Source organism: Cricetulus griseus, chromosome 5 (assembly GCF_003668045.3).
Source record: "Cricetulus griseus strain 17A/GY chromosome 5, alternate assembly CriGri-PICRH-1.0, whole genome shotgun sequence".
NCBI lineage: Eukaryota > Metazoa > Chordata > Mammalia > Rodentia > Cricetidae > Cricetulus > Cricetulus griseus.
The window spans coordinates 185,006,667-185,032,261 of record NC_048598.1 but is presented as its reverse complement, the minus strand read 5'-3'; the positions used below and the strand labels follow the sequence as shown (position 1 = coordinate 185,032,261).

At 37.2% G+C, this 25,595-nt stretch overlaps 7 non-coding genes and 2 pseudogenes across 7 annotated transcripts; all 9 read left to right on the top strand.

Annotated features, from left to right (window-relative positions):
- Positions 1 to 1,000: 1,000 nt before the first annotated feature.
- On the top strand, positions 1,001 to 1,072 carry LOC113831328. Its single transcript, XR_003485486.1, has one exon. It is a non-coding gene; the product is annotated as a small nucleolar RNA SNORD113/SNORD114 family (small nucleolar RNA).
- A 2,423-nt stretch (positions 1,073 to 3,495) lies between these two features.
- Positions 3,496 to 3,574, top strand: LOC113831360 (annotated as a pseudogene).
- Positions 3,575 to 4,437: 863 nt separating this feature from the next.
- LOC113831335 lies at positions 4,438 to 4,508 on the top strand. Its single transcript, XR_003485502.1, has one exon. It is a non-coding gene; the product is annotated as a small nucleolar RNA SNORD113/SNORD114 family (small nucleolar RNA).
- Positions 4,509 to 6,715: 2,207 nt separating this feature from the next.
- Positions 6,716 to 6,794, top strand: LOC113831355 (annotated as a pseudogene).
- Positions 6,795 to 7,619: 825 nt separating this feature from the next.
- On the top strand, positions 7,620 to 7,690 carry LOC113831351. The gene has a single exon (XR_003485500.1). It is a non-coding gene; the product is annotated as a small nucleolar RNA SNORD113/SNORD114 family (small nucleolar RNA).
- Positions 7,691 to 14,117: 6,427 nt separating this feature from the next.
- LOC113831346 lies at positions 14,118 to 14,189 on the top strand. The gene has a single exon (XR_003485430.1). It is a non-coding gene; the product is annotated as a small nucleolar RNA SNORD113/SNORD114 family (small nucleolar RNA).
- Positions 14,190 to 17,434: 3,245 nt separating this feature from the next.
- On the top strand, positions 17,435 to 17,505 carry LOC113831343. Its single transcript, XR_003485453.1, has one exon. It is a non-coding gene; the product is annotated as a small nucleolar RNA SNORD113/SNORD114 family (small nucleolar RNA).
- Positions 17,506 to 20,759: 3,254 nt separating this feature from the next.
- LOC113831342 lies at positions 20,760 to 20,830 on the top strand. Its single transcript, XR_004770398.1, has one exon. It is a non-coding gene; the product is annotated as a small nucleolar RNA SNORD113/SNORD114 family (small nucleolar RNA).
- Positions 20,831 to 24,084: 3,254 nt separating this feature from the next.
- Positions 24,085 to 24,155, top strand: LOC113831341. The gene has a single exon (XR_003485455.1). It is a non-coding gene; the product is annotated as a small nucleolar RNA SNORD113/SNORD114 family (small nucleolar RNA).
- Positions 24,156 to 25,595: the final 1,440 nt, after the last annotated feature.

Genomic DNA, 25,595 nt, shown 5'->3' with positions numbered 1-25,595 from the left:
AAGGATTCACTTATCCTGAAAAACAAACAAATTATAGTTGTTTGTTAAACAGCAAACATGCACATATTGCTAGAGTAGAGACAGGTAGTATGGACCAATGATGACCAGGCTCGGCGGCGATCTAAGTCATGCATTGACGATGACTACATCACTTCCTGTCTGAGGTTCACAGCATCACACACCTCACACCTCCCTCTAAGCCAGGTGACAAAAGTTAGACATGTGGAGCACATGCTGGACATTAGAATCAGGCACTTTCATGCATGTCCTCAGTGCATTAATATAACATGATATAAATATACACATAAATGCAAATACATTTAGTGAGGCATTGATCACTTAGAAAATAACTATTAGACCACTAATGGCATTGCTTCATGCATAAATTCTGGGGTCAGTTTAGCAATAATTGGCATAAATATGTATATAAACATTAGGCAAGTTCATATATGATATATAATTAATGGATTAAGCCCCAGATACGGTCACCTCCTTCCTTGCTTGTTTAAGACACCATCAACAATTTGAATCCTAAATAACAGTAGTGAAAGGGAAATTGTGGAAATGATTTGAAACATCAATCTTTTTTTATCTTCCTTGCTCTGTCTTCCCCGAATGGATGCTGAGTGACACACTGTTGCCTGGCTGGCAGGTCCATGGTTGCCCTATTCCCGTGTGAGATCATCCAGAAAACTGATGTAAGTGGAGTTAGAGTTCTTGTCCTGATTTGGGTGGCCTTGATAAAACTCTGCTCTCTTAGTAAAGTCATGCATAGGTTCCTGTTAGGACATCTGTGACTGTGAGCTCAATTTAACATGGTCATGACACAGTTTTAGGGCTCCGTAATTAAGAGAAGAGACAGAGTGTCAGGGTGGCACAAACTGTTGGATTACCTCAATATCTCAGGATTTTGTGACCAATAGTAATGTAACTATCTCAAGTGACACAGATAGTTAGGTAATAATAACACAGAAGGAGAAAGAGAAGGCAAAGGTGGTGTTGGATCAATGATGACCACTGATGATGTATGATCTAGGGATCATGACTACAGGTCTGGGAATCTGAGCTTCACCCCAGAATACATGAAGTGTGGATTGTGAAACACATGTCATGTGCAGTATATATAGTGTGTTGTCATAATATTTATGTTCATGAGTTTTCATTCCATTTGTACAATTAGAATGAAATATAATAAGAGGGTAAGGCATTCTCCAAGGTTATAGCAAGTAGTAAATCTATACACTTCAGAAATCCAGTAATAATAAATGTGTAGAGTTGCAATTCCTTAGCTGATGATGCTGTATGCTGCTCAAAATTGTGACTAAAAGTTCTGTTAGGGTTAGGACCAGGTTCTCTTGGTGTTTTTAGCAAAAGAATGCATCATAGTTTAATACACATAGATGAGTGAAATAAAAAAGATGCCAAACAAAGGCCAATGCATAGAACATTATTGTGTTTTAATCCTTTCTTCTTTTTTCTGTGGATGTTCTCAAGCTAACACTTTCATCTGCATCCTGAAGTCCACACATATCCTAGGGTTTGGGAGTTCGGGGGGCCATGTAAGTATAGTTCATTTCTTGTGTTACTTTGACTGCTTCACCTTTTTGTTAAATGGATTATAAATTACTCAAGAAAGACACATCTGCTTAATGAATAATGGGAATATCTTTGTCACACTTTATTAGTATCTTTAAGCTGAAGTCAAGATGATACATTAGTTAGGAAAGAGTTGCTCCAAAACATACTAAAGCATATAATTTGATAGCTTATTTTTATCTGAAAATCTCTCTCTATCATTTTCTTTCTATTGATCTTTCTATCACTCTATCATCTGTCATCTGTGAAATATGATCATAAATTAATTCTGTCCTTTTCTGTGGAATTATAGCCATCATGGTCCTATCATAAACATAGAAAAAGCTTATTGTTATCTCAGTTAATTCGGACAAAGTGGAGGCCAGTGCAGACCTTAATCCAGTCCCTTATGATTCTGTATAAAAGGCAAATAATCTGAACCATCCATGGTTGTTCCCTAGTGATTATATTTATTTATTTAGACACTTTCTAGTACTGTGTAGTTTCTGGGCTGTTCCTTGAAGTTATAGGGAGAAATAATCCCATATGCATGCAAATAGCTCTGTGTATATTGATGTTTGACAGACATCTGGAGAGACAGAGTCACATCTCCTTTCTTCAATATAGGTTCACCCAGAATATTTAGTTGTCTCTCAGGGAACAGAGGATGTGTAGCTAGACAGATACATGGACCAGTCCTGTTCTTATGGTTTTGTCTTATGTTCAGTTTTAGGGAAGTTAGCAAGTGTCTCAGGGACTTTGTCAGTGGGCGTGCTTACAATACAGCATGTTCAAGGTTAGTCCATGTAAGTTTGTATTGAGGTGGATTTGTTCATAAAACATCTGAGTGTAGAGTGAGCCTCTCTATCCATTCATTTAATATTTCTGTCCTTGTACTGCTTTGTACTTCTCAGAATAGGCACACAAACACTTGTTGACAGAAGTTTCTATCCTGCCCCAAACCATAGCTGTTTGGTTTCAAAGACGCATACAGAGGATTACATTAATGTTAAACTGTTTGACTGATTGCTCAGGCTTAATATTGGCTACTTCTCATTTACTTATTAACCCACTTGTATTAATCTGTGTATCTCTCTGTGGTCTTGGTTTACTGGTGAAGCCAGGTCTCTTTCTTCCTCTGTAGCTACATGACTACTCGACTCCCTCTCTCTGCATTTCTTTTGCCGAATTGTCCTTAGCCCCACCTATACTTCCTGCATGACAACATACTGCCTGTCCTTTAGCCAAAATAGATTGACTTATCAACCAATATGGAGAACATATATACACTGCACACAGGAAGACATCCTCTATCTAACAACTGTCATGGGTTGGCAAACAGGGAATGTGTTCTTATCTCTCTTAAGTTCTCGTTCCAGAAATCTGTGTTCATAGCTGCTGGTCTCAAGTTTGTCCCTGGGTCTTCTCTTTAAGTACTAAAGGGAGGAAAGGTTAACATTCTGAATTTCTTAAAACTTCACCATAAATAAGTTACAAAAACAATTACACACTGAAATGAATAAGACACAAAGTCTTCAATTCCATTAAGTGAAAACACATAGCTATTACCACAGATTCACAAAACATGTACTGAAAAAGATTTACACAGATCACATGAGTTGAGTCATTAAATTTTCATCATCCACAGTGCTCACCACTCAGAAGCTTCTGTCTGCTTTAAAGACTGGGCCACGCTCAAACTCTACACTTACTTTGGGTGTTTACAGAAGACCCAAACCTGTGTGAGTAACATTCAAAATTGTTGTTTCCTTTCCTCAAAGCGATGCTCTATGTTACTACAGAGTATCGAGTTTATCTGAGCAAGGGACTTGCTTATGCCAGAAGAGAAAAGAAAATCATAGGCACTTTTATTGTTAAACAGCAAACATGCACATATTGCTAGAGTAGAGACAGGTAGTATGGACCAATGATGACCAGGCTGGCGGCTTTCTAAGTCATGCATTGACGATGGCTACATCACTCCCTGTCTGAGGTTCACAGCATCACACACCTCACACCTCCCTCTTAGCCAGGTGACAAAAGTTAGACATGTGGAGCACATGCTGGACATTAGAATCAGGCACTTTCATGCATGTCCTCAGTGGATTAATATAACATGATATAAATATACACATAAATGAAAATACATTTACTGAGGCATTGATCAGTTAGAAATTAAATATTGGACCACTAATGGCATTGCTACATGCAGAAACTTTGGAACTCACTGAAGAAATAATTGGCATAAGATGTGTATAAACTTCATCCAAGTTCACATATGAGATATAATTAATGGATTAAGCCACAGTGAGAGTCAACATCTCAATTTTAAATCTTTAGTTGATTCTCTAAGAAACCATCATCACAATTTAATTTGTAAATAACAAGTAGTGAAAGGAAAATGCAGAAATGATTTGAAAAGGTCAATCTTTTAATTATCTTCCCTGCTCTGTCCTCCCTGCATGGATGCTGAGTGACTCACTGTTGCCTGGCTGGGAGGTCCATGGTTGCCCTATCCCCATGTGTGAGGATCCAGAGAACTGATGTAAGTGGAGTTAAAGTTCTTGTCCTGCTTTGTGTAGCCTTGTAAAGACACTCCTATCTTGTTGAAAGCATGCATGCGCTCCTGTTAGGACAATTGTGGCTGTGAGCTCCATTTAACATGGCCATGACACAGTGCTGAGTGGTCCAAAATTAAGTGAAGAGACAGAGGGTCGGTGTCTCACAATCTTTTGGATTACCTCAATATCTCAGGATTTTGTGCTAGGATTTTGTGACCAATAGTTATGTACCTATCACAAGAGACACAGAGAGTTAGGTAATAATAACACAGAAAGAGAAAGAGAAAGGCAAAGTTGGTGTTGGATCAGTCATGACCACTGATGATGTATGACCCGGGATCATGACTACAGTTCTGGGAGTCTGAGGTTCACACTGGAACACATGATGTGTGGATTGTGAAACACATGTCAAGTATAGTATATATAGTGTGTTATCAAAATATTTATGTTCATGAGTTTTCATTCCATTTGTACAATTAGAATGAAATAATAAGAGGGCAAGGCATTCTCCAAAGTAATATAAGTAGTAAATATATACATTTCAGAAATCCAGGAATAATAAATGTGTAGAGTTACAATCCCTTAGCTGATGATGCTGTGTGCTGCTCAAAATTGTGTCTAAAAGTTCTGTTAGGGTTCGAACCAGGTTTTTTGGGTGTTTTTTCCAGTAGAATGTATCATAGTTTAATTCACATAGATGAGTAAAATAAAAAAGAAGCCAAAGACAGTCCAATGTATAGAACATTATTGAGTTTTAATCCTTTCTTCTTTTCACCTGTGGATGCAATCAAGGTGAATTTACCCTTTCATCTGCATCCTGAAGTCCACGGTTAGCCTAGGGTTTGGGAGCTCGCGGGCCATGTAAGTATAGTTCATGTTCTTGTGTCACTTTGCTGCTTTTCCTTATTGTTCAATGGATTATAAATTACTCAAGAATGACAAATCCGGTTAATAATAATGCGAATATCTTTGACACACTTTGTTAGTATCTTTAAGCTGAAGTCAATATGACACACGAGTACCAAATAGTTGCTCTAAAACATATAAAAATCATATAATTTGATAGCTTATTTTTATCTGACCTTCTCTCTATCATTTTCTTTCTATTAATTTTCTATCTCTCTATCATCTGTCATCTGTGAAATATAATCAGAAATTAATTCTGTCCTTTTCTGTGGAATCACAGCCATCATTGCCCTATCATAAATATAGAAAAAGCTTATTGTTATCTCAGTTAATTCGGACAAAGTGGAGGCCAGTGCAGACCTTAATCAAGTCCCTTATGATTCTATATAAGGCAAATAAACTGAACCATTCATGGTTGTTCCCTAGTGATTATATTTATTTATTTAGACACACTGTAGCACTATATAGTGTCTGGGCTAACTCCTTGAAGTTATAGGGAGAAATAATCCCATATGCATGCAAATAGCTCTATGTATATTGATGTTTGACAGACATCTGGAGAGACTGAGTCACATCTCCTTCCTTCAATTCAGGTTCACCCAGAATATTTAGTTTTCCCCCATGAACAGGGGATGTATAGCTAGACAGACACATGGACTGGTCGTGTCCTCATGGTTTTGTGGACAGTTTTATGTTATGTTCAGTTTTAGGGAAGTTAGAAAGTGACTCAGTGGCTTTTCAGTGAGCTTGCTTACATAATCCACTACACGGTTAAGCTCAATCAATATTTGTTGAGTTTACCTGGCTATAAACATCTGAGTGTAGACTGAGTCTCCCTACCTATCCACTCTTTTAAAATTTCTGTTTTTTATTAAAAACTGGTTTTTACTGCTCAGCATAGACACACACCTGTGATGCACAGACAATCAAGGAATGTGTTGTTATCTCTCTTGAGTCCTAGATCCTGAAATCTGTGCTCATAGCTGCTGCCTTAACAGTTCATCTTGGGTCTTTGCTTTAGTACTTAACGGAAATAGAGTTTGATATCCTTATGGTTTTTCAAACTTAATCATAAAAATTATTCAGGCTGTTTGTGGTGCATGTCTTTATCCCAGCATTCAGGAGTCAGAGACACCAGGATCTCTGTGAGTTTGAGGTCAGTCTGATCTACAAACCATGTGCCAGGACACACTCCTAAGCTACACAGGGAAACCCTGTCATGAAAACAAAACAAAGGAAAAAAATTAATAGAAAAATTGCAACCTAAAATGAACCAGACCCAAAGACTTACTTTTTATTAAGTGAAAACATATAGCTATTTCCACAGATTCACAAATTTGTACAGAAAAAGTTTTACAAAGGCTACATAAGTTAAGTCAATAAATTTTCATCATCCGCAGTGGTCATCCCTCAGAAGCAATGGCTTCAGTCTGCTTTAAACACTGGGCCACCCTCAAACTCTACACTTAATCTTGGTGTTTACAGAAGACCCAAAGCTGTGTGAGTAATATTGAAAATTGTCTTCTTTTCCTCCATGGGATGATGCTCTATATTATTATAGAGTATAGATTGTCTCTGAGTAAAGGATTCACTTATTCTGAAAAACAAACAAAGTTATAGTTGTTTGTTAAACAACCAACATGCACATATTGCTAGAGTAGAGACAGGTAGTATGGACCAATGATGACCAGGCTGGCGGCTTTCTAAGTCATGCATTGACGATGGCTACATCACTTCCTGTCTGAGGTTCACAGCATCACACACCTCACACCTCCCTCTTAGCCAGGTGACAAAAGTTAGACATGTGAGCACATGCTGGACATTAGAATCAGGCACTTTCATGGATGTCCTTAGTGCATTAATGTAACACGACATAAATATACATATAAATGCAAACACATTTATTTAGACATTGATCACCTAGAACTTAAATATTGGACCACAAATGCATTGCAACATGCATAAAATATGGTAGTCAGTTAAGAAATAAGTGGCATAAGATGTTTATAAATGTCATTCAAGTTCACATATGATATATAATTAATGGACTAAGCCCCAGATAGGGTCACCTCGTTCCTTGCTTCTTTAAGAAACCATCAACAATTTGAATCCTAAATAATGGGTAGTGAAAGGGAAATTATAGAAATGATTTGAAAACATCAATCTTTTTATTATCTTCCCTGCTCTGTCCTCCCCGCATGGATGCTGAGTGACACACTGTTGCCTGGCTGGGTGTTCCTTGGTTGCCCTATTCCCATGTGTGAGCATCCAGAGAATTAATGTAAGTGGAGTTAAAGTTCTTGTCCTTTTGGGTGGCCTTGATAAGACACTACTGTCTTGGTAAAGGCATGCATAGGTTCCTGTTAGGAAAACTGTGACTGTGAGCTGAATTTAAAATGGCCATGACACAGTGCTGACGTCCCCGAAATTAAGAGAAGAGACAGAATCAGGGTGGCACAAACTGTTGGATTACCACAGTATCTCAGGATTTTGTGACCAATAGTTATGTAACTAGAACAAGAGACACAGATAGTTAGGTAATAATAACACAGAGAAAGAGGAAGGCAAAGGTGGTGTTGGATCAATTATGACCACTGATGATGTATGATCCGGGATCATGAATACAGGTGTGGGAGTCTGAGGTTCACAGGAGAACACATGTAGTGTGGGTTGAGACACAGATGTCAGGTGTTGTATATTGAGTGTGTGTCATAATATTTTTGTGGAGGAGATTTCATTGTACTGTATATACATATGGATGTAGATATATACATATACATAAATATATTTACATATGAATGAAAGAGTTTCCGGCATTCGCCATAATAATTCTAAATCTTAATATTAACACTATGTATATATAATGCACAGAAGCCTTCTAGTAATAAATGTGCAGAGTTAGAATACCTAAGCTGAGGATGTTCTGTTTTGTTTAAGCAGTGTCTAACCTTCTTGGTAGGATTACAACTGGGTCTCCTGTGCATATTATCAAGAAAAATATATTATAATTTTATATATTAGATGACTAAAATAAAATAGATACAACACTAGGGACATGGTACAGAAGAAGATTGTGTTTTAATCCTTTCTTCTTTTCATCTCTGTGGATATTCCAAAGCTGAGTTACCCTACCGTCTGTATCATGAGGTCCACGACTAGCCTAGGGTCTTGGGAGCATAGGGGGGCATGTAAGTATAGTTCATGTTCTTGTGTTACTTTGACTGCTACTCCTTATTGTTAAATAAGTTACAAATTTTTCAGTAATGACCCAGCTGGTAGTGACAGATGAAAAATAACTTGATACACTTAATGTCTTTAATATAAAATGATCTGATGACATACTTATGATCCAGGAATTGCAGTAAAACGTACATAGGAACATATTTGATACCTTAACTTTATATGTCCATATCATCATAAGTCTATCTGTCTGTCTGTCTGTCTGTCTGCCTGCCTGTCTGTCTGTCTGTCTGTCTGTCTGTCTATGCATCCATTCATTTATCCATCAACTATATTTCATCTCCATATATCTCTCTATATATTGTCTAAATGATATCATCTGACATTAATATCGTCATTTTTCTGTGGAATCACAACTGCAGTGGCCGTGTCATAACTGTAGAAAAAGCGTATTGTTATCTCAGTTAAGGAATCCAAAGTGGTGCCTAGTGCTGGCCTATTGTGAAACACGTAGATGGTTGAGGTGCTCCCATCTGACTCTCTAGAAAGCACAAATAAATTTAGCCATTTATCATTTTCCTTGGTGTTTGCGTTCATGTATTTAGACATACCTTAACATACAGTTTTTATGCTTTCCTTGAAGTTTTGGGGATAAAGTATCCTATATGCAGGCAGAAGGCTCCATGTATACTTATGTTTGACAGACTGTTGGGGAGACTGATTTAGGATCTATTTTCTTCTACCTAGGTTCATTCAGTGTATATGGATGGCCCCTGATGTATAGGTGGTGTGTAACTTGACAGACACATGGACCAGTTTTGGTTTTCATTTTATTGTATGATGTTCAGTTGTAGGGAAGTTAATATGTGACTCAGTGGCTTTTCAGTGAGCTTGGTTACAACACTCCAGTACACGGTTAGGCACAATCAATTTTTGTTAAGTTTCCCTGGCTATAAACATTTGAGTATAGTCTGATTCTCCTTATCTATCCACTCTTTTAATATTTCTGGTTTTTTAAACTGGTTTTTACTCCTTAGGATATATACACAAACACCTGTGATGCTCAGGCAAAGCAAGGAATGTGTTGTTATCTCTCTTGAGTCCTAGATCCTAAATCTGTGCTCATAGCTGCTGCCTTCATAGTTCATCTTGGGTCTTTGCTTTAGTATTTAAAGGAAATAAAGTTTGATATCCTTAAGTTTTTCAAACTGAATCACAAAAAAATATCCAGGAAGTTTGTGGTGCATATCTTTATCCCAGCATTCAGGACACAGAGATACCAGGATCTCTGTGAGTTTGAGGTCAGTCTGATCAACAAACTATGTGGCAGCACACACTCATAAGCTACACAGAGAAACCCTGTCATGAAAACAAAACAAAGCAAAAAATTTTCATTAAAATTTTGCAACCTAAAATGGACCAGACACAAAGTTTTAAATATTATTAAATGAAAACATAAGTGAATACTTATAGCTATTACCACAGATTCACAAACATGTACAGAAGATGTTTTACAAAGGCTACATAAGTTAAGTCAATAAATTTTCATCATCCACAGTGGTCATCCCTCAGAAGCAATGGCTTCAGTCTGCTTTAAACACTGGGCCACCCTCAAACTCTACACTTAATCTTGGTGTTTACAGAAGACCCAGAGCTGTGTGAGTAATATTCAAAATTGTCTTCTTTTCCTCCATGGGATGATGCTCTATATTATTATAGAGTATACATTGTCTCTGAGTAAAGGATTCACTTATCCTAAAAAACAAAATAAAGTTATAGTTGTTTGTTAAATAGCAAACATGCACATATTGCTAGAGTAGAGACAGGTAGTATGGACCAATGATGACTAGGCTCGGCGGCGATCTAAGTCATGCATTGACGATGACTACATCACTTCCTGTCTGAGGTTCACAGCATCACACACCTCACACCTCCCTCTTAGCCAGGTGACAAAAGTTAGACATGTGGAGGACATGCTGGACATTAGAATCAGGCACTTTCATGCATGTCCTCAGGGATTAACGAAACATGATATAAATTATAAATATACCTATAAATGCCAATACATTTAGTGAGGCATTGATCCCTTAGAATATAACTATTAGACCACTAATGGCATTGCTACATGCATAAAATCTGGAAGTCAGTTAAGAAATAACTGGCATAAAGATGTTTATAAACATCATGCAAGTTCACATATGATATATAATTAATAGATTAAGCCCCAGATAGGGTCACTTCAATCCTTGATTCTTTAAGACACCATCAACAATTTGAATCCTAAATAACAGGCATTCACCTTTTGTAAAACAGGTGAAAGGGAAAGTGTAGAAATGACTTGAAAACATCAATCTTTTTCTTATCTTCCCTGCTCTGTCCTCCCCGCATGGATGCTGAGTGACACACTGTTGCCTGGCTGGGAGGTCCATGGTTGCCCTATTCCCGTGTGAGAGCATCCAGAAAACTGATGTAAGTGTAATTAATGTTCTTGTCCTGATTTGGGCGACCTTGATAAAACTCTTCTCTCTTGGTAAAGGCATGCATAGGTTCCTGTTAGGAAAACTGTGACTGTGAGCTCAATTTAACATGGCCATGATACAGTGCTGGGGGCTCCGAAATTAAGAGAAGGGACAGAGAGTCAGGGCAGCACATACTGTTGCATTACCCACATGTAGTGTGGGTTGTGACACAGATGTCAGGTGTTGTATAATGAGTGTGTGTCATATTTATGTTGATGAGTTTTCATTGTATTATATATAGGTATATACACATATACATATATGTATATATATGAATGAAAGAGTGTCCAGCATTCTCCATAATAATACTAAACGTTAATAGTAACAGTATTTATGTAATTCTCAGAAACCTTCTAGTAATAAATGTGCAGAGTTAGAATACCTAAACTGAGGATGCTCTGTGTTGTTTAAAGCAGTTTCTAATGTTCTTGGTAGGATTACAACTGGGTCTCCTGTGATTTTTTTCTCAAGAAGAATATGTTATACTTTTATATACTTAGATGACTAAAATAAAATAGATAAAAGAGTAATGCCATAACACAAAAGAAGATTGTGTTTGAATCCTTTCTTCTTTTCATCTCTGAAGCTGAAGTTACCCTTCTGTCCGCACCACGAGGTCTATGGTTAGCCTAGGGTCTTGGGAGCACGGGGGGCCATGTAAGTATAGTCCATGTTCTTGTGTTATTTGACCGCTACTCCTTATTTTTAATAAATTACAAATTTTTCAGTAATGACCCAACTGGTATTGACAGATGAAAAATAATCTTGATACACTTCATGTCTTTAAGATTAAAATGATCAGATGACATACTGAATGATCAAAGAAAGTACATAGGAACATAATTGATACCTTAACTTTATATATCCATATCAGCCTATGTCTGTCTATCTATCTATCTATCTGTCTGTCTGTCTGTCTGTCTGTCTGTCTGTCTGTCTGTCTGTCTATCCATTCACTTATCCATCAACTATCTTTAATCTCGCTATATCTATCTATATATTGTCAAATGATATCATCTGACATTAATATCTTCATTTTACTGTGGAATCACAACTCTATTGGCCGTGTCATAAATATAGAAAAAGCATATTGTCATCTCAGTTAAGGAATCCAAGTGAAGCCTATTGCTGGCCTATTGTGAAACAGGTAGATGGTTGATCTTCTCTTATATGACTATCTAGGAAGTACAAATAAATTTAGTCATTTATCATTTCCTTGCCATTTGCATTCATGTATTTAGACATACCTTAACATACAGTTTTTACACTTTCCTTGAAGTTTTGGGGACAAAGTATCCTATATACAGGCAGATGGCTCCATGTATATTTATGTTTGACAGACTGTTTGGGAGACTGATTTAGGATCTATTTTTTTCTACCTAGGTTCATTCAGTGTATTTAGATGTCCCCTGATAGGTAGGTGGTGTGTAGCTAGACAGGCACATGGACCAGTCTTGGTTCTCAATTATTGTCTGATGTTCAGTTGTGGGGAAGTTAATATGTGACTCAGTGGCTTTTCAGTGAGCTTGGTTACAACACTCCAGTACACGGTTAGGCCCAATCAATTTATGTTAAGTTTCCCTGGCTATAAACATCTGCGTGTAGACTGAGTCTCCCTATCTATCCACTCATTTAATATTACGGGTTTTTTAAAACTGCTTTTTACTCCTTAATAGACACACAAACACCTGTGATGCTCAGGCAAACCGAGGAATGTGTTGTTATCTCTCTTGAGTTTTAGATCCCAAAATCTGTGCTCATAGCTGCTGCCTTCAAAGTTCATCTTGGGTCTTTGCTTTAGTACTTAAAGGAATAAAAGTTAGATATACTTAAGTTTTTCAAACTTAATCATAAAAAGTATCCAGCGATTTTTTGGTGCACATCTTTATCCCAGCATTCAGGACCCAGAGACACCAGGATCTCTGTGAGTTTGAGGTCAGTCTGATCAACTGATCAGATCAATGTGCCAGCACACACTCCTAAGCTACACAGAGAAACCCTGTCATGAAAACATAACAAAGCAAAACATTTTCATTAAAATTTTGCAACCTAAAATGAACCAGACACAAACACTTAATTTTTATTAAGTGAAAACATATAGCTATTACCACAGATTCACAAATATGTACATAAAAATTTTTACAAAGGCTACATAAGTTAAGTCAATAAATTTTCATCATCCGCAGTGGTCATCCCTCAGAAGCAATGGCTTCAGTCTGCTTTAAACACTGGGCCACACTCAAAGTCTACACTTACTCTTGGTGTTTACAGAAGACCCAAAGCTGTGTAAGTAACATTCAAAATTGTCTTCTTTTCCTCCATGGGATGATGCTCTATATTATTATAGAGTATAGTTTGTCCCTGAGTAAAGGATTCTCTTATCCTGAAAAACAAACAAAGTTATAGTTGTTTGTTAAACAGCAAACATGCACATATTGCTAGAGTAGAGACAGGTAGTATGGACCAATGATGACCAGGCTCGGCGGCGATCTAAGTCATGCATTGACGATGACTACATCACTTCCTGTCTGAGGTTCACAGCATCACACACCTCACACCTCCCTCTTAGCCAGGTGACAAAAGTTAGACATGTGGAGGACATGCTGGACATTAGAATCAGGCACTTTGATGCACGTCCTCAATGGATCAATGTAACATGACATGAATATACATCTAAATGCAAATACATTTATTGAGGCATTGATCACTTATAAATTAAATATTGGACCACAAATGCATTGCTACATGCATAAAATCTGGAAGGCTGTTAAGATATAAGTGACAAAAAGATGTTTATAAATGTCATGGAAGTACACATATGATATATAATAAATGGATTAAGCCCCACAGAGGGTCACCTCCTTCCTTGCTTCTTTAAGACACCATCAACTATTTGAATCCTAAATAACAAGTAGTGAAAGGGAAAGTGTGGAAATGACTTGTGAAACATCAATCTTTTTCTTATCTTCCCTGCTCTGTCCTTCCCGTATGGATGCTGAGTGACACACTCTTTCCTGGCTGGGAGATCGATGGTTGCCCTATTCCCATGTGTGAGCATCCAGAGAACTGATGTAAGTGGAGTCAAAGTTATTGTCCTGTTTTGGTTGGCCTTGATAAAACTCTCCTGTCTTGGTGAAGGCATGAATATGCTCCTGTGAGGACAATTGTGACTGTAACCTCAATTTAACATGGCCATGACACAGTGCTATGGGCTCCAAGATGAAGAGAAGACACAGAGATTCTTGTGGCACAAAATCTGTTGAATTACATCAATATCTCAGGATTTTGTGACCAATAGTTATGTAACTATCATAGGAGACACAGATAGTTAGGTAATAATAACACAGAGAGAGAAAGATCAAGGCAAAGGTGGTGTTGGATCAAATATGACCACTGATGATGTATGATCCCGGCATCGTGACTACAGGTCTGGGAGTCTGATGTTCACAGGAGAACACATGTGGTGTGGGTTGTGATACAGATGTCAGGTGTTGTATATTGAGTGTGTGTCATAATATATATGTTGATGAGTTTTCATTGCACTGTATGTATATATGTATGTAGATATATACATATACATAAATATATTTATATATGAATGAAAGAGTGTTCAGCATTCTCCATAATAATACTAAATGTTAATATTAACAGTATATATATAATCCTCAGAAACCTTCTAGTCATATATGTGCAGAGTTAGAATACCTAAGCTCCGTCTGCTCTGTGTTGTTTAAGCAGTGTCTAACGTTCTTGTTAGGATTACAACTGGGTCTCCTGTGTATATTCTCAAGAAGAATATACTATAGTTTTATACTTAGATGACTAAAATAAAATAGATTCAACACTAAGGTCAAGGTACAGAAGAAGATTGTGTTTTAATCCTTTCTTCTTTCCATCTCTGTGGATATTCCCAAGATGAAGTTACCCTTCCGTCTGTATCATGAGGTCCACGGGTAGACTAGGGTCTTGGGAGCACGGGGAGCCATGTAAGTATAGTTCACGTACTTGTGTTACTTTAACTGCTACTCCTTATTGTTAAATAAGTTACAAATTTTTCAGTAATGACCCAGCTGGTAGTGACAGATGAAAAATAACTTGATGCACTCAATGTCTTTAATATAAAATGATCTGATGACATACAGAATGATACAGGAATTGCAGTAAAACATACATAGGAACATATTTGATACCTTAACTTTATATGTCCATATCATCATAAGTCTATCTGTCTGTCGGTCTGTCTGTTTGTTTGTCTGTCTGTCTGTCTATCCATCCATTCACTTATCCATCAACTATCTTCATCTCCCTCTATCTATCTATCTATTGACTAAATGATATCATCTGACATTAATATCGTCATTTTTCTGTGGAAACACAACTGTAGTGGCCATGTCCTAAATATAGAAAAAACACATTGCTATCTCAGTTAAGGAATCAAAATTGGAGCCTAGTGCTGTTCTATTGTGAAACAGGTAGATGGTTGATCTGCCCCCATATGACTCTCTAGGAAACACAAATAAATTTACCCATTTATCATTATCCTTGGTGTTTGCGTTCATGTATTTAGACATACCTTAACATACAGTTTTTATGCTTTCCTTGAAGTTTTGGGGATAAAGTATCCTATATGCAGCCAGAAGGCTCCATGTATATTTATGTTTGACAGACAGTGTAGGAGACTTTTTAGGATCTATTTACTTCTACCTAGATTCACTCAGTGTATTTAGATGTCCCCTGATGAATAGGTGGTGTGTAGCTAGAAAGACACATGGACCAGTCTTGGTTCTCATTCTTTTTGTAGATGATCAGTTTTAGGGAAGTTAATAAGTGATTCAATGGCTTTTCAGTGAACTTGCCTACAACACTCCAGTACACGGTTAGGCCCAATCAATTTTTGTTGAGTTTCCCTGGCTATAAACATCTGAGTATAGACTGAGTCTACCTATCTATCCACTCATTTAATATTTCTGTTTTTTTAAACTGGTTTTTACTCCTTAGGATAGACACACAAACACCAGTGATGGCCAAGTAAACCAGGGAATGTGTTGTTATCTCTCTTGAGTCCTAGATCCTTAATCTGTGCTCATAGCTGCTGCCTTGATAGTTTATCATAGGTCTTTGCTTTAGTACTTAAAGGAAATAAAGTTAGATAACCTTAAGTTTTTCAAACTTAATCATTAAAATGTATCCACACAGTTTGTGGTGCACATCTTTATCCCAGCATTCAGGACCCAGAGACACCAGGATCTCTGTGAGTTTGAGGTCATTCTGATCTACAAACTATGTGCTAGCACACACTTGTAAGCTACACAGAGAAACGCAGTCAGGAAAACAAAACAAAGCAAAAAATTTCCATTAAAATTTTGCAACCTAAAATGAACCAGACACAAAGATTTAAATTTTATTAAGTGAAAACATATAGCTATTACCACAGATTCACAAACATGTACAGAAGATGTTTTACAAAGCCTACATAGGTTAAGTCAATAAATTTTCATATCCACAGTGCTCATCCCTCAGAAGCAATGGCTTCAGTCTGTTTTAAACACTGGGCCACGCTCAAAGTCTACACTTAATCTTGGTGTTTACAGAAGACCCAGAGCTGTGTGAGTAATATTCAAAATTTCTTCATTTCCACAATGGGATGATGCTCTATATTATTATAGAGTATAGATTGTCTCTGAGTAAAGGATTCACTTATCCTGAAAAACAAACAAAGTTATAGTTGTTTGTTAAACAGCAAACATGCACATATTGCTAGAGTAGAGACAGGTAGTATGGACCAATGATGACCAGGCTCGGCGGCGATCTAAGTCATGCATTGACGATGACTACATCACTTCCTGTCTGAGGTTCACAGCATCACACACCTCACACCTCCCTCTTAGCCAGGTGACAAAAGTTAGACATGTGGAGGACATGCTGGACATTAGAATCAGGCACTTTGATGCATGTCCTCAGTGGATCAATGTAACATGACATGAATATACATCTAAATGCAAATACATTTAGTGAGTCATTGATTACTTAGAAAAAAATATTGGACCATAAATGCATTGCAACATGCATAAAATCTGGAAATCAGTTAAGAAATAAGTGGCATAAAGATGTTTATAAATGTTATGCAAGTTCACATATGATATATACATATTGGATTAAGCCCCATGAGGGTCACCTCCTCATTTGCTTCTTTAAGACACCATCAACAATTTGAATCCTAAATAACAGGTAGTGAAAGGGAAAGTGTGGAAATGACTTGTGAAACATCAATCTTTTTATTATCTTCCCTGCTCTGTCCTCCCCGCATGGATGCTGAGTGACACACTGTTGCCTGGCTGGGAGATCGATGATTGCCCTATCCCCATGTGTGAGGATCCAGAGAACTGATGTAAGTGGAGTTAAATTTCTTGTCCTGTTTTTGAGGACCTTGATAAGACACTCCTGTCTTGGTAAAGGCATGCATAGGCTCCTGTTAGGACAATTGTGACGGTAACCTTAATTTAACATGGCCATGTCACAGTGCTATGGGCTCCAAGATGAAGAGAAGACACAGAGATTCTTGTGGCACAAAATCTGTTGAATTACCTAAATATGTCAGGATTTTGTAACCAATAGGTATGTAACTATCACAAGAGACACAGATAGTTAGGTAATAATAACACAGTGAGAGAACGAGGAAGGCAAAGGTGGTGTTGGATCAACAATGACAACTGATAATGTATGATCTGGGATCATGACTACAGGTCTGAGAGACTGAGTTTCACACCGGAACACATGTAGTGTGGGTTGTGACACAGATGACAGATGTTGTATAATGAATGTGTGTCATAATATTTATGTTGATGAGTTTTCATTGTACTGCATATATACATACATGTATGTAGATATATACATATACATAAATATGTTTACATATAATGAAAGAGTGTCCAGCATTCTCCATAATAATATGAAATGTTAATATTAACAGTATATATAATGCTCAGAAACCTTCTAATAATAAATGTGCAGAGTTAGAATACCTAAGCTGAGGATGCTCTGTGTTGTTTACAGCAGGGTCTAACATTCTTGGTAGGATTACAACTGGGTCTCCTGTGTATTTTCTCCAGAAGAATATATTATAGATTTATATACTTAGATGACTAAAATAAAATAGATACAACACTAGGGCCATGGTACAGAAAAAGATTGTGTTTTAATCCTTTTTCTTTTCATCTCTGTGGATATTCCCAAGATGAAGTTACCCTTCGGTCTGTATCATGAGGTCCACGGCTAGCCTAGGGTCTTGGGAGCACGGGGAGCCATGTAAGTATATTTCATGTTCTTGTGTTACTTTAACTGCTACTCCTTATTGTTAAATAAGTTACAATATTTTCAGTAATGACCCAGCTGGTAGTGACAGATCAAAAATAACTTGATGCACTTAATGTCTTTAATATAAAATGATTTGATGACATACTGAATGATCCAGGAATTGCAGTGAAACGTTCATAGGTATAGAATTGATAACTTTATATGTCCATGTCAGCTTACGTCTATCTGTCTGTCTGTCTGTCTGTCTGTCTGTCTGTTTGTCTATCTGTCTGTCTATCCATTCATTCACTTATCCATCAACTATCTTCATCTCCCTCTATCTATCTATCTATTGACTAAATGATATCATCTGACATTAATATCGTCATTTTTCTGTGGAATCACAACTGTAGTGGCCATGTCCTAAATATAGAAAAAACACATTGCTATCTCAGTTAAGGAATCCAAACTGGAGCCTAGTGCTGGCCTATTGTGAAACAGGTAGATGGTTGATCTGCCCCCATATGACTCTCTAGGAAACACAAATAACTTTAGCCATTCATCATTATCCTTGGTGTTTGTGTTCATGTATTTAGACATACCTTAACATACAGTTTTTATGCTTTCCTTGAAGTTTTGGGGATAAAGTATCCTATATGCAGGCAGAGGGCTCCATGCATATTTATGTTTGACAGACAGTGCAGGAGACTTTTTAGGATCTATTTACTTCTACCTAGATTCACTCAGTGTATTTAGATGTCCCCTGATGAATAGGTGGTGTGTAGCTAGAAAGACACATGGACCAGTCTTGGTTCTCATTTTTTTTGTAGATGATCAGTTTTAGGGAAGTTAATATGTGATTCAGTGGCTTTTCAGTGAACTTGCCTACAACACTCCAGTACACGGTTAGGCCCACTCAATTTTTGTTGAGTTTCCCTGGCTATAAACATCTGAGTGTAGACTGAGTTTCCCTATGTATCCATTCATTTAATATTTCTGTTTTTTTTTTAGTCTGGTTTTTACTCCTTAGGATAGACACACAAACACCTGTGATGGCCAAGTAAACCAGGGAATGTGTTGTTATCTCTCTTGAGTCCTAGATCCTAAATCTGTGCTCATAGCTGCTGCCTTGATAGTTTATCATAGGTCTTTGCTTTAGTACTTAAAGGAAATAAAGTTAGATAACCTTAAGTTTTTCAAACTTAATCATTAAAATGTATCCACACAGTTTGTGGTGCACATCTTTATCCCCGCATTCAGGACCCAGAGACACCAGGATCTCTGTGAGTTTGAGGTCATTCTGATCTACAAACTATGTGCTAGCACACACTTGTAAGCTACACAGAGAAACGCAGTCAGGAAAACAAAACAAAGCAAAAAATTTCCATTAAAATTTTGCAACCTAAAATGAACCAGACACAAAGATTTAAATTTTATTAAGTGAAAACATATAGCTATTACCACAGATTCACAAACATGTACAGAAGATGTTTTACAAAGCCTACATAGGTTAAGTCAATAAATTTTCATATCCACAGTGCTCATCCCTCAGAAGCAATGGCTTCAGTCTGTTTTAAACACTGGGCCACGCTCAAAGTCTACACTTAATCTTGGTGTTTACAGAAGACCCAGAGCTGTGTGAGTAATATTCAAAATTTCTTCATTTCCACAATGGGATGATGCTCTATATTATTATAGAGTATAGATTGTCTCTGAGTAAAGGATTCACTTATCCTGAAAAACAAACAAAGTTATAGTTGTTTGTTAAACATCCAACATTCACATATTGCTAGAGTAGAGACAGGTAGTATGGACCAATGATGACCAGGCTCGGCGGCGATCTAAGTCATGCATTGACGATGACTACATCACTTCCTGTCTGAGGTTCACAGCATCACACACCTCACACCTCCCTCTTAGCCAGGTGACAAAAGTTAGACATGTGGAGGACATGCTGGACATTAGAATCAGGCACTTTGATGCATGTCCTCAGTGGATCAATATAACATGACATGAATATACATCTAAATGCAAATACATTTAGTGAGTCATTGATTACTTAGAAAAAAATATTGGACCATAAATGCATTGCAACATGCATAAAATCTGGAAATCAGTTAAGAAATAAGTGGCATAAAGATGTTTATAAATGTTATGCAAGTTCACATATGATATATACATATTGGATTAAGCCCCATGAGGGTCACCTCCTCATTTGCTTCTTTAAGACACCATCAACAATTTGAATCCTAAATAACAGGTAGTGAAAGGGAAAGTGTGGAAATGACTTGTGAAACATCAATCTTTTTATTATCTTCCCTGCTCTGTCCTCCCCGCATGGATGCTGAGTGACACACTGTTGCCTGGCTGGGAGATCGATGATTGCCCTATCCCCATGTGTGAGGATCCAGAGAACTGATGTAAGTGGAGTTAAATTTCTTGTCCTGTTTTTGAGGACCTTGATAAGACACTCCTGTCTTGGTAAAGGCATGCATAGGCTCCTGTTAGGACAATTGTGACGGTAACCTTAATTTAACATGGCCATGTCACAGTGCTATGGGCTCCAAGATGAAGAGAAGACACAGAGATTCTTGTGGCACAAAATCTGTTGAATTACCTAAATATGTCAGGATTTTGTAACCAATAGGTATGTAACTATCACAAGAGACACAGATAGTTAGGTAATAATAACACAGTGAGAGAACGAGGAAGGCAAAGGTGGTGTTGGATCAACAATGACAACTGATAATGTATGATCTGGGATCATGACTACAGGTCTGAGAGACTGAGTTTCACACCGGAACACATGTAGTGTGGGTTGTGACACAGATGACAGATGTTGTATAATGAATGTGTGTCATAATATTTATGTTGATGAGTTTTCATTGTACTGCATATATACATACATGTATGTAGATATATACATATACATAAATATGTTTACATATAATGAAAGAGTGTCCAGCATTCTCCATAATAATATGAAATGTTAATATTAACAGTATATATAATGCTCAGAAACCTTCTAATAATAAATGTGCAGAGTTAGAATACCTAAGCTGAGGATGCTCTGTGTTGTTTACAGCAGGGTCTAACATTCTTGGTAGGATTACAACTGGGTCTCCTGTGTATTTTCTCCAGAAGAATATATTATAGATTTATATACTTAGATGACTAAAATAAAATAGATACAACACTAGGGCCATGGTACAGAAAAAGATTGTGTTTCAATCCTTTTTCTTTTCATCTCTGTGGATATTCCCAAGATGAAGTTACCCTTCGGTCTGTATCATGAGGTCCACGGCTAGCCTAGGGTCTTGGGAGCACGGGGAGCCATGTAAGTATATTTCATGTTCTTGTGTTACTTTAACTGCTACTCCTTATTGTTAAATAAGTTACAATATTTTCAGTAATGACCCAGCTGGTAGTGACAGATCAAAAATAACTTGATGCACTTAATGTCTTTAATATAAAATGATTTGATGACATACTGAATGATCCAGGAATTGCAGTGAAACGTTCATAGGTATAGAATTGATAACTTTATATGTCCATGTCAGCTTACGTCTATCTGTCTGTCTGTCTGTCTGTCTGTCTGTCTGTTTGTCTATCTGTCTGTCTATCCATTCATTCACTTATCCATCAACTATCTTCATCTCCCTCTATCTATCTATCTATTGACTAAATGATATCATCTGACATTAATATCGTCATTTTTCTGTGGAATCACAACTGTAGTGGCCATGTCCTAAATATAGAAAAAACACATTGCTATCTCAGTTAAGGAATCCAAACTGGAGCCTAGTGCTGGCCTATTGTGAAACAGGTAGATGGTTGATCTGCCCCCATATGACTCTCTAGGAAACACAAATAACTTTAGCCATTCATCATTATCCTTGGTGTTTGTGTTCATGTATTTAGACATACCTTAACATACAGTTTTTATGCTTTCCTTGAAGTTTTGGGGATAAAGTATCCTATATGCAGGAAGAGGGCTCCATGTATATTTATGTTTGACAGACAGTGCAGGAGACTTTTTAGGATCTATTTACTTCTACCTAGATTCACTCAGTGTATTTAGATGTCCCCTGATGAATAGGTGGTGTGTAGCTAGAAAGACACATGGACCAGTCTTGGTTCTCATTTTTTTTGTAGATGATCAGTTTTAGGGAAGTTAATATGTGATTCAGTGGCTTTTCAGTGAACTTGCCTACAACACTCCAGTACACGGTTAGGCCCACTCAATTTTTGTTGAGTTTCCCTGGCTATAAACATCTGAGTGTAGACTGAGTTTCCCTATGTATCCATTCATTTAATATTTCTGTTTTTTTTTTAGTCTGGTTTTTACTCCTTAGGATAGACACACAAACACCTGTGATGGCCAAGTAAACCAGGGAATGTGTTGTTATCTCTCTTGAGTCCTAGATCCTAAATCTGTGCTCATAGCTGCTGCCTTGATAGTTTATCATAGGTCTTTGCTTTAGTACTTAAAGGAAATAAAGTTAGATAACCTTAAGTTTTTCAAACTTAATCATTAAAATGTATCCACACAGTTTGTGGTGCACATCTTTATCCCCGCATTCAGGACCCAGAGACACCAGGATCTCTGTGAGTTTGAGGTCATTCTGATCTACAAACTATGTGCTAGCACACACTTGTAAGCTACACAGAGAAACGCAGTCAGGAAAACAAAACAAAGCAAAAAATTTCCATTAAAATTTTGCAACCTAAAATGAACCAGACACAAAGATTTAAATTTTATTAAGTGAAAACATATAGCTATTACCACAGATTCAAAAACATGTACAGAAGATGTTTTACAAAGCCTACATAGGTTAAGTCAATAAATTTTCATATCCACAGTGCTCATCCCTCAGAAGCAATGGCTTCAGTCTGCTTTAAACACTGGGCCACGCTCAAAGTCTACACTTAATCTTGGTGTTTACAGAAGACCCAAAGCTGTGTGAGTAATATTCAAAATTACTTCATTTCCACAATGGGATGATGCTCTATATTATTATAGAGTATAGATTGTCTCTGAGTAAAGGATTCTCTTATCCTGAAAAACAAACAAAGTTATAGTTGTTTGTTAAACATCCAACATTCACATATTGCTAGAGTAGAGACAGGTAGTATGGACCAATGATGACCAGGCTCGGCGGCGATCTAAGTCATGCATTGACGATGACTACATCACTTCCTGTCTGAGGTTCACAGCATCACACACCTCACACCTCCCTCTTAGCCAGGTGACAAAAGTTAGACATGTGGAGGACATGCTGGACATTAGAATCAGGCACTTTGATGCATGTCCTCAGTGGATCAATATAACATGACATGAATATACATCTAAATGCAAATACATTTAGTGAGTCATTGATTACTTAGAAAAAAATATTGGACCATAAATGCATTGCAACATGCATAAAATCTGGAAATCAGTTAAGAAATAAGTGGCATAAAGATGTTTATAAATGTTATGCAAGTTCACATATGATATATACATATTGGATTAAGCCCCATGAGGGTCACCTCCTCATTTGCTTCTTTAAGACACCATCAACAATTTGAATCCTAAATAACAGGTAGTGAAAGGGAAAGTGTGGAAATGACTTGTGAAACATCAATCTTTTTATTATCTTCCCTGCTCTGTCCTCCCCGCATGGATGCTGAGTGACACACTGTTGCCTGGCTGGGAGATCGATGATTGCCCTATCCCCATGTGTGAGGATCCAGAGAACTGATGTAAGTGGAGTTAAATTTCTTGTCCTGTTTTTGAGGACCTTGATAAGACACTCCTGTCTTGGTAAAGGCATGCATAGGCTCCTGTTAGGACAATTGTGACGGTAACCTTAATTTAACATGGCCATGTCACAGTGCTATGGGCTCCAAGATGAAGAGAAGACACAGAGATTCTTGTGGCACAAAATCTGTTGAATTACCTAAATATGTCAGGATTTTGTAACCAATAGGTATGTAACTATCACAAGAGACACAGATAGTTAGGTAATAATAACACAGTGAGAGAACGAGGAAGGCAAAGGTGGTGTTGGATCAACAATGACAACTGATAATGTATGATCTGGGATCATGACTACAGGTCTGAGAGACTGAGTTTCACACCGGAACACATGTAGTGTGGGTTGTGACACAGATGACAGATGTTGTATAATGAATGTGTGTCATAATATTTATGTTGATGAGTTTTCATTGTACTGCATATATACATACATGTATGTAGATATATACATATACATAAATATGTTTACATATAATGAAAGAGTGTCCAGCATTCTCCATAATAATATGAAATGTTAATATTAACAGTATATATAATGCTCAGAAACCTTCTAATAATAAATGTGCAGAGTTAGAATACCTAAGCTGAGGATGCTCTGTGTTGTTTACAGCAGGGTCTAACATTCTTGGTAGGATTACAACTGGGTCTCCTGTGTATTTTCTCCAGAAGAATATATTATAGATTTATATACTTAGATGACTAAAATAAAATAGATACAACACTAGGGCCATGGTACAGAAAAAGATTGTGTTTCAATCCTTTTTCTTTTCATCTCTGTGGATATTCCCAAGATGAAGTTACCCTTCGGTCTGTATCATGAGGTCCACGGCTAGCCTAGGGTCTTGGGAGCACGGGGAGCCATGTAAGTATATTTCATGTTCTTGTGTTACTTTAACTGCTACTCCTTATTGTTAAATAAGTTACAATATTTTCAGTAATGACCCAGCTGGTAGTGACAGATCAAAAATAACTTGATGCACTTAATGTCTTTAATATAAAATGATTTGATGACATACTGAATGATCCAGGAATTGCAGTGAAACGTTCATAGGTATAGAATTGATAACTTTATATGTCCATGTCAGCTTACGTCTATCTGTCTGTCTGTCTGTCTGTCTGTCTGTCTGTTTGTCTATCTGTCTGTCTATCCATTCATTCACTTATCCATCAACTATCTTCATCTCCCTCTATCTATCTATCTATTGACTAAATGATATCATCTGACATTAATATCGTCATTTTTCTGTGGAATCACAACTGTAGTGGCCATGTCCTAAATATAGAAAAAACACATTGCTATCTCAGTTAAGGAATCCAAACTGGAGCCTAGTGCTGGCCTATTGTGAAACAGGTAGATGGTTGATCTGCCCCCATATGACTCTCTAGGAAACACAAATAACTTTAGCCATTCATCATTATCCTTGGTGTTTGTGTTCATGTATTTAGACATACCTTAACATACAGTTTTTATGCTTTCCTTGAAGTTTTGGGGATAAAGTATCCTATATGCAGGCAGAGGGCTCCATGTATATTTATGTTTGACAGACAGTGCAGGAGACTTTTTAGGATCTATTTACTTCTACCTAGATTCACTCAGTGTATTTAGATGTCCCCTGATGAATAGGTGGTGTGTAGCTAGAAAGACACATGGACCAGTCTTGGTTCTCATTTTTTTTGTAGATGATCAGTTTTAGGGAAGTTAATATGTGATTCAGTGGCTTTTCAGTGAACTTGCCTACAACACTCCAGTACACGGTTAGG